Source organism: Pan troglodytes, chromosome 15, assembly GCF_028858775.2.
Source record: "Pan troglodytes isolate AG18354 chromosome 15, NHGRI_mPanTro3-v2.0_pri, whole genome shotgun sequence".
Taxonomy (NCBI): Eukaryota; Metazoa; Chordata; class Mammalia; order Primates; family Hominidae; genus Pan; species Pan troglodytes.
This window is the reverse complement of record NC_072413.2, coordinates 53,237,516-53,247,233: the sequence shown is the minus strand read 5'-3', so window position 1 is coordinate 53,247,233 and position 9,718 is coordinate 53,237,516. Positions and strand designations below refer to the sequence as shown.

General features: G+C 42.0%; 1 pseudogene; it reads left to right on the top strand.

Moving 5' to 3' along the window:
- Positions 1–221: 221 nt before the first annotated feature.
- LOC744123 (cytochrome c oxidase subunit 5A, mitochondrial-like) lies at positions 222–9,102 on the top strand (annotated as a pseudogene).
- The last annotated feature ends 616 nt before the right edge of the window (positions 9,103–9,718 follow it).

Below are 9,718 nucleotides of genomic sequence, written 5' to 3'. Positions count from 1 at the left end.
CTGGGCTGGGCAAGCTCAATGTATCTCTTGGTCAGCTGGGAGTCAGTGATGTATGCTGGCCCTAGCTATGCACTGGGACCTGCCTTACCTGTCTCTCATCCTCTTCCTAGAACAACAGGAGAGCTCATTCCTGTCTTCCCTTGGCTATAGCAGAGGCACAAGAAAGCCTTTGGAGGGGAATGATCCAATCTGCATTTTGAAACATTTTCTCTGGCTGCAGGATGTCAGCAACTATTCTGATGGCCTTTTGTCTCCATGAAGTCCTCATCCTCAGAGAAACAAAAAGTTATCTGGAACTGGGATATAGAGTAAGTGCAGATGTGAATGTCCATTGCTTCTTTCGTTTCTGTGGTTCACTTCACCAGCTCCAGAACCACACCATATTTGCCAGGATCTGCACCTGCAAAATGCAGGCCCTGTACTCTCCCTCCTTCCCCATGTAACTCCATCTTGAAACAAATGCTTGAGTCTAGGTAGTGGAATCTACATCACTCGTATGCACCCTAACAAGAAGGAAATCTTGGAAAGGGAGTTTGGGGTTCTACATCGAGAAGGCAGGATTTCTACTGAGGAACTATGATAACGGAGAGACTTTTTGGAAGATTTCGGGCAGCTGCAAATGACAGATGTTCATGACAGTTGCCATACTTGTCTCATGTGATCTGGCTACTCAGGACAAAGCTGCTCATCTATAGACTGGACATAAAGCAAAGCATTGCCATTTAAGATGGCTTGTAGCAGAACTCTGCCCGATAGGAACAGAGAAGGATAAACTGGCCCAATTTAATCCTCTTTCAGGGCATCTGAAAGTGAGACATACAAAGAGGGTCAGCAGTGAGCAGGCAGAGAAAGTCAGGTTACAAGAATAGGAGTCAGACAAAAGTAGGAAGCAGAGCGACACCATCATCTGAGTTACATGCGATAGTTACGAAACCTGCTATGGTGTCACTACATTTGCCACAGTATCTGGACTAAGATTCTAATTTGATGTGGAGCCTGATGTAGAACTCCCATCACATCAGACTTGAAAACTTCTCTGCTCTTGTAATCTATAAAGATCCAACCCACCGCACCCACTAGAAAAGATAAAACACAATATAAAGCAGCAAATTCTATGTCCAAAGGTTGCCCACCAGACTTGAGCTCCTAAAGGGGCCATGTGTGGTTAATTTGTGTATCATGCCCAAGCATCTAGTACTTTTGGGAAGCACTCAGGAGATGGTCGTTGAAAATTGAAATGAGGGTTTTAGCAATAAGTGCTATGGGATTCAGAGTAGAGAACAATCACTGTTATAACTGTAGTGCACTACATATGCTGGGTTTATCCTCTCACCACAGATCCATAATCTGCCTTTCCTCTGCTCTCCTCTGTATCTTACAAGGATGATTTCCAAGGACTGCATGCCCTGTCCTCCCTTATTCTGTGGCTTCTTATTGGGAATGGCCAAAGAGAAGCACTACTCCTGGTAATGGGAAGAGGGAAAGAGGAATCGGTTTCCTACCACCCTCTATGGCCACAGCTACTGCCAAGTTGTCTCTTTTCCACGGCTCTAGCTGCCCAGTCTCTGGTGACACTGTGCCTTTCCATTGTCTCTTCAGGCCTGCAGTGGTAATAGATTTTAGCTGTCATTAATCCCTGGGTACTTTACTAGCCTTTGATGGGTCCCTCAATCCTGTCCACCCCTCTGAAAAGAGTCCCTCTATTAAACTCTTCAGTGAAACCCATTAAGTGTGTCATCTATTTCTAGCCAGCACCCTGACTGATACATTGTATTCATATTCCAAAAAGGAGGGAATAGTTCTGTACTTGTCCCCAAGTAGTCTTACTGCCTGACCTTACCAATTAGGGCAAGTTCACACAGTCTGAAAGAATGTACAAAACAGCCTTTTGCTTCTAGCACTGGAGATACAGGAGTGATACCTCTGTTTCTTCTAGTAGTTTCTACTCCCCCAGATTCTCTCACTGAGGCCAGGTCTCAGCCTTTCCTTCTCCCATCCCCTTCGCAGAGTAGCCTCCTCCCCTGTAATCTCTCTCTCTCTCTCTCTCTCTCTCTCCTCTCTCTCCCCCTCCCTCCTCTCTCTCTCTCTTTAATCTCTCTTTCTCTTGACTCCAGGGACCCACTACTCCTGGTGCTGACTGTCAGTCTTTGGACCTGGTCTGGTTTTTCCAGATGGGGTTGGGGTTTCCAATACTGGAAGCTCAAGGTAGAAGGATAAAAAAGAGGCCTTCTTGGTGGTCTGCCCTCAGATTGTGGTGTCTATAAAATAATCAGATGGTTTTAACAGGTAAGATTAAACATCCTGTAGGTATTTCCTGCATTTGCTGGAAGGTGTGCTAGATGGCTGGGTGTCTTTGATTAGGTTGACTCTAGGAAGAGAAAGGGAAAAAGTGGAGAGCGGACCCCCATCTTACCACCTTAGGAACTATTTCTTTGAGGCCGGGTGCGGTGGCTCATGCCTACAATCCCAGCACTTTGGGAGGCTGAGGCGGGCAGATCACAAGGTCAGGAGTTCGAGATCAGCCTTGCCAATGTGGTGAAACCCTGCCTCTACTAAAAATACAAAAATTGACTGGACGTGGTGGCATGCACCTGTAATCCCAGCTATTTGGGAGGCTGAGGCAGGAGAATTGCTTGAACCAGGAAGCGGAGGTTGCAGTGAGCCAGATCGCACCATTGCACTCCAGCCTGGGCATGGCAGTGAGACTCCATCTCAAAAAAGAAAACAAAAAGCCAAAGGAAAAACAAAGAAACTGACTCGGGCTGAGCTTTGAAAAAGAGATAAAATTAGGCTGGGTGTGGTGGCTCACACCTGTAATTCCAGCACTTTGGGAGGCTGGGATGGGCAGATCACTTGAGTTCAGGAGTTTGAGACCAGCCTGGGCAACATGGTGAAATTCCATTTCTACAAAAAATACAAAAATTAGCCAGGCATGAAAATTAGCATGGCACAGTCATGTTGTCCCAGCTACTCAAGAGGCTGAGGTGGAAAGATGGCTTGAGCCTGGGAGGCAGAGGTTACAGTGAGCTGAGATCATGCAACTGCACTCCAGCCTGGGTGACAGAGCGAGACATGAGACCCTGTCTCAAAATATAATAATAATTGAAAAAGAGATAAGATTAAACATGTAAGAGGACAGAGGGCATTTCACAAAGAGGGAGCAAAGAAGGTGGGCAAATATAGCATTTGGGAAGAAATTGGTACACCACTTTGTCCTGTTGATGTAAACAAGTAGGGGGAGATGGGTTTGGAGAGCTAAGTAAAGAACCAATTTGGGGGCCTTAAGTGCTAGGATAAGAGATTTAAGAAGTCTTTAAAGGTTCTTAGCAGGGCGGTTTTTCATAATTCACATATAAAATGAGTTGTAAGGGTAGATAAAATTACAAGTTAAAAAATAAACACAGTTATTCAGATGTGAGATTGTGAAAGGCTATGTCTTAGTAGTGGTCCTTGAAAACTTTATAGAAGAAACTACACTTTGCTTATGGGCTAAATGTGGTAGAAAAGGAAAAGTAGAAGATAAGAATGACCTCAAAGGTTTAAAATTGAAAGATTGAGAGAATAACATGCTTAGGTAAGAATAGAAAAACTTAGAGACAGCTATTAATAGTTTTGGATGAAAGATTTCAGTTTGAGGTGTACTGCCTTTAGATCACTACAGTGCCTCCTAGTGGAGTTGGAAATGGAGGCCTGAAACACAGTAAGGATTGGAGACAATTGCAAAGGTGATTATTTGAAGTTATGAGTGAGTGACACCTCTGAGAAAGACTTCACATTAAATCTGTGGGTCAAGAACTAAGCTTCGTCATTTGCAACAGCATGGATTTACCTGGAGGACATTATATTAAGTGAAATAAGCCAGGCACAAAAAGAAATACCACATGATCACATTCATATGTGGATTCTAAAAATTTGGAATACCGAAAAGCAAGAGTGTAGACTGATGATTGCCAGAGCTGGGAAGGGAAATGGGGAGATGTTGGTCAGAGGACACAAACTTTCAATTGCAAGGTAAAAAAGTTTGGGGAATCTACTGTAGAGCACAATGACTATAATTAATGAAACTGAATTGCATAATTGAATATTGCTAAGAAAGTAGATTTTCAGCATTCTTACCACAAGAGACTGATGTGTATGAGGTAATGCATGTATTAATTAGCCCAATTTAGCCATTCCACAATGTATACATATTTCAAAACATCATACTGTACACCATAAATATATACAATTTTAATTTGCCAATTAAAGAAATAATTTTTTCATTGGAAGAACATACAAGATTTTTAAAAAATGAATTTAAAAAATAAGATGTAAAAAACAAAACCAAAAAACTACCACCTTTCAGGAGCTGGAGAAGAAAACAGATTTGTGAAGGGAGTCAGTACAGAAACAATTTGAAAAATGGGCAAAGAAAAAGGTAGAGAAATGAGACAGTAGAGAAATGAGACAGCATAAGAAAACCAAGGAGTGATTTTCCAGAAAGGGTAAGCTTCACATTTGAATTTTAACACAGCCATCGCAGCCTTTACAAAACCATCCTTCAAGATTTAAAAAATAAAATCAGAGAATAAAGCAATGGGACAAACTGTGTGAAAAAGTTGTGTTAAATTGGGACAATTTGAACATGAAAATAAATAAGACTGGGTGTGGTGGCTCACACCTGTAATCCCAGCACTTTGGGAGGCCAAGGCGGGAGGATCACTTGAGCCCAGAAGTTCAAGACCAGCCTGGACGACACAATGAGACCCCCATCTCTACAAAAAATTATTTAAAAAATTAGCCAGACATGGTGGCACATGCCTGTAGTCCCAGCTACTTGGGTGGCTGAGATGGGCCCTTGAGTCTAGGAGGTTGAGGCTGCAGTGAGCCATGATTATACCACCGCACTCCAGCCTGGATGACAGAGTGAGACCCCACTCACACACGCACACACAGAAAAAAGATAGCAAAAGGTGATCACATACTGAATAAAATAGGAATCCATTACAGTTGTGTTCAAACTGGTCAAAAAAATTAAAAAATACTACCTAAAAATGTCAATCTACATTATTAAACATTGATGTAATCCTGAAGACACTGGAAGGTATATCAGTTATATGACCTTGGATACAATGAACAGAAAACTCAATTGAAATTAGCTTAAACAATATAACTGGATGATCGTTGGCTCATTCTCTGAAAAGACCACAAGTTAGGCAGGTTTTAGGGTTGATCGAATCTAAAGGAAAACACCCACAATTCTTTTATTTCTACCTTCCTCCACCAGCCAGCCACATCCTCAGCCTGATTTCTCTAAAGCTACATGCTTCCGTGTTTATAGCTGGGCTACATCCTTCCCTAAGAGAGGGTGCCTCTTCCAAACCTACCATGATTTGTATCTTAGGGAACCAGCCACTGGGGCTAGGGGAAGGCTATAAGCTGACTGGCTTAGGCGCTCATTACTGAACCGACCACTACAGCCCTACCCCCTACATTGAAATCACCCTGAGGGGCACTAAAGCAATCAGGAACTGCCTCTGGATGTGGGGTGAATGGCCAGTCTCACTCAACTTTGAGACTGGTTAGGTAGGATCTGCAGATAGATACTGAATGTATACATTAGGTTGTGACTGGCCAAGTCAAAATATCAGTGGCTTAGCTGGGCATGGTGGCCTGCACCTGTGGTTCCAGCTACTTGGGAGGATTAGGTGAGATCTCTTGGGAGGTGGAGGCTGCAAAGCACTAAGATTGTGCCTGTGAATAGTCACTGCTCTCCAGCCTGGGTGACAAAGCGACATGCCATCTCTTAAAAACATCCAGTGGCTTTTGAGTTTTCTGAAGTCTGGAATTTTGCAGTCCGGATAGATATGGTAGCCCTGCCCCATAAAGTTATTTGGACCCAGGAGCCTCCTTCTAGCTCACCACCCTGATGACATTCCTTGGGTAGAGCCCTAATTCTCATTATGCAAGGCAGGATTTCTGCTCCAGGAAGCAGGATGGAGGAAGTGACAAAAAAGGAGTACAGGGGGCACATTTGAAGGAAGGTTCCCAGGAGCTGTCAGCATCACTACCCTTTATCACATGGCCATACCCACCTGACAAGTAGGCTAGGAAATGAACTTTTCTCTCTTTTTCTTTTTTTTCTTTTTTTGAGACAGAGTCTCATTCTCTCGCCCAGGCTGGGGTACAGTGGTGCAATTTCAGCTCACTGCAACCTCTGCCTCCTAGGTTCAAGTGATTCTCCTGCCTCAGACTCCCAAATAGCTGGGATTACAGGTATGCACCACTACCACCTGGCTAATTTTTGTATTTTTAGTAGAGACAGGGTTTCACCATGTTGGCCAGGCTTTTCTTGAACTCCTGACCTCAAGTGATTCACCTGCCTCGGCCTCCCAAAGTGCTGGGATTACAGGTGTGAGCCACTGCTCTCGGCTGGAAATGAACTTTTTTCTGAGGTGGCCATTTGTCTGGCTAAACATTCTATTACTGTGCAATGCAGGGGAAATAAATACTGGGGGACAATAGGCACTTTCAGCAACTTGAATAAATGAACATATTAGAGCTGATTGATCTAAGCCTAGGTGAAAAAATTAGTAAATTACATAGGAGAGTAGTTATTCATTTATAATCTGTCAAACAGGACAGGCGAGATGAGAAAAAATCCCAATTCAGAGGAATGAAATAATGAAAAGGGAAGAATAAACGGTAAGTTAAAATAACTCTGTTTATATACTGTTTCTGCCACCCAGCAGTTGGGCAATCTTTAACAAGTTGCATAGCTTCAATAAGCCTACGATCTGTGTGTAAAATGGAGATAACATCATCTACTCCACAAAGCTGAGAAAAGATTGAGATAATATTTATTAGGTGCTTTGCAAACAATAATGCTCATACAGATCAAAGTTATTATTAGTAATAACAAAGCTTACAATGATGTAGTAAATATTTTAGAAAACACTGACTGAGTTAAAAGTGATATGAGACTTTTGTTATCTTTTAAAATCACTTTTTAAAAACATAACTGAATTTGTAGTTAATTTTATTAAATTCTCACTAATTTTTTTCCTGCTGGTCAGGCCTCATTTGTTAAATTGTATATCCAAAAAGCAGTTGAGCAAATATTCTCACTGTATCATAACAAACTCATGAAACGCAAAGCCAGAAACTTCAGATTAAAAAGAAAAATTTAATTCCAATATTATAATATACATTCATTTCTATAGCAAAATAAATTTCACAAAATTATGATAAATTAAATAAATGGAGTCCCAAATTTCATACATACTCTGTTTTGCATAAAGAATAGGAATTAGTTTAGAAAAGGGTCTCACTGGCTTTGTGTAGTGCATTTACAAGTTATAGTGGGAAAAGCAAAGGGGCTAGTCTCATTTCTACTACACAATGGCCTCCATGTAAGGCGACATCTTGGTCTGCAAGGCAGCCATAAGGTCAGGAGATTGGTTACATACAGGGAGATTAATTAAGTGAGTGTATTGAGATGAGAGCCAGAGCCAGGTTTTTCTCTGTCACAGAAGGTAATTAACAGTTCGGAAAGGGTGAAAACTAAACCTGGAAGCAGTGATCTCCTAGTAGCAATGATCACACCCAGCACCCAGATGGAGGCTTCTGAATACCATTCTCCACTAACAGAATCCAGAAGTCCTCGAAGAAATGGTTGATTTTAGGACTGGAACAAGGACAGTACAAAATGTTCCTGGAACATCTTGTTTGTCACAAAAGTAGGAAAGCAATGGAAGAATGATGAGGACATGTTAGAAGGAGAAGTCCTAGTTTGAAGGGCTCTCATTAGCTAAATCTGGAAAAATTTGAATATCAAAATAAATGATAGCAACAGATTATCGTCCATTGAATAAAACAGATAAGGGAGACGGGAAAGGTTTTGTTTTTTGTTTTTTTTCTTTAAGAGACAGTCTCACTCCGTCACCCAGGCTGGAGTGCAGTGGCACAAGTATGGCTCACTGCAGCCTCGAACTCCTGGGCTCAAGTGATTCTCCTGCCTCAGCCTCCCCTGTAGGTGAGACTACGGTTATGCACCACTGTTCCCAGCTAATCTTTTGATTTGTTTTCTTTTGTAGAGATAAGGCCTCACTATGTTGACCAGGCTAGTTTAGAACTCCTGGCCTCAAGTGCACCTGCCTTTGCCTCCCAAAGTGCTAGAATTACGGGCATAAGCCACTGAGGTAGGCCAAGGAAAACTTTACCTTATAATAGAATGCCAACTAATAAACGTAGAAATAATAATGGAATTAGAATAGCATCGTTTGTCAACCATTATAGTAATAATTGATTTAGGTAAGAACCAATAATGGATGCTAAAGCCAGTGGCGGGGGGGCTGGGGAATGTGATGAAGAACACGATATTCATATAACATAAAAGTAGCTCTCGCCGGCCCCCGCCAGCTGCGGAGCAACCCGCGAGCTCACACCGGTTTCTCTCCATCCTCAGCTTGCGCGCCACCATCGCCGTCGTGCTGGGGCCGCTCTCCACCGCTGTGCGGTGACTGCAACCGCCCGGGCCGGACCTCGAGGCCTCCTGCATTCCGCCCCAACCCCCGGCCCCGCCGCGGCTATCCAGTCAGTTCACTGCTATTCCCATGGGTCACGAGACAGATGAGGAGTTTGATGCTCTCTGGGTAACATACTTCAACAAGCCAGATATAGATGCCTGGCAATTGCGTAAAGGGATGAACACACTTGTTAGCTATGATCTGGTCCCAGAGCCCAAAATTGTTGATGCTGCTTTGCGGGCATGCAGACGGTTAAACGATTTTGCTAGTGCAGTTGGCATCCTAGAGGCTGTTAAGGACAAAGCAGGACCTCATAAGGAAATCTACCCCTATGTCATTCAGGAACTCAGACCAACTTTAAATGAACTGGGAATCTCCACTCTGGAGGATCTGGGCCTTGACAAAGTGTAAACCCCATGGATGGGCTTCGCAAGGATTTATTGATATTGCTACTTGTGTGTAAACAGTTACCTGGAAATACTGATGATAATATATTACCTTATTTGAACAAGTTTTCCTTTATTGAGTACCAAGCCATGTAATGGTAACTTGGACTTTAATAAAAGGGAAATGAGTTTGAACTGAAAAAAAAAAAGTAGCTCTCCACAAAATACCTATTAATAACTTTTAACCTAGTAAGTACAAAAAACTTATTAATTAATTTTACAGTGAAGAAATTCGGCAGACACCATCTTAACCAAGTGATAAAAGTCAACCCTGATAGAAATAGAACAAATTACATTGTTGCCTTCTGATGCTGCACTGAGAAGAACATAGCATCACTTCTGTGGTACGCCTCCATAAAAACCCACTACCAACAAATAACCTGAATCTAACCATGAGAAACTTAAGGCAAACTCAAGCGTAGGGACAGTCTACAAATTAATTGCCTGTTCTCTTTTAAACGGTCAACACGAAAGACATGGAAAAACTGAGGAATCTCCAAGTTGAAGGAGGTTAAGGAGACATAACAATTAAATTCAATACATGATCTTCTATTGGTTCCTGGGTCAGAAAGGAAAGGGTGATTATAAAGCACATTATGGAGACAATCAGTGAAATTTGAATCTAGTCTGCAGATTGGATGTTAGTATTGTATCAATTTTAATTTATTGATTATAATGATTTTACTGGACTTTTATATGTTTTATATACAAAATGAGAGAGAAAAAGATAATATGGTAAAATATTAATTGATTAGGGAATCTAAG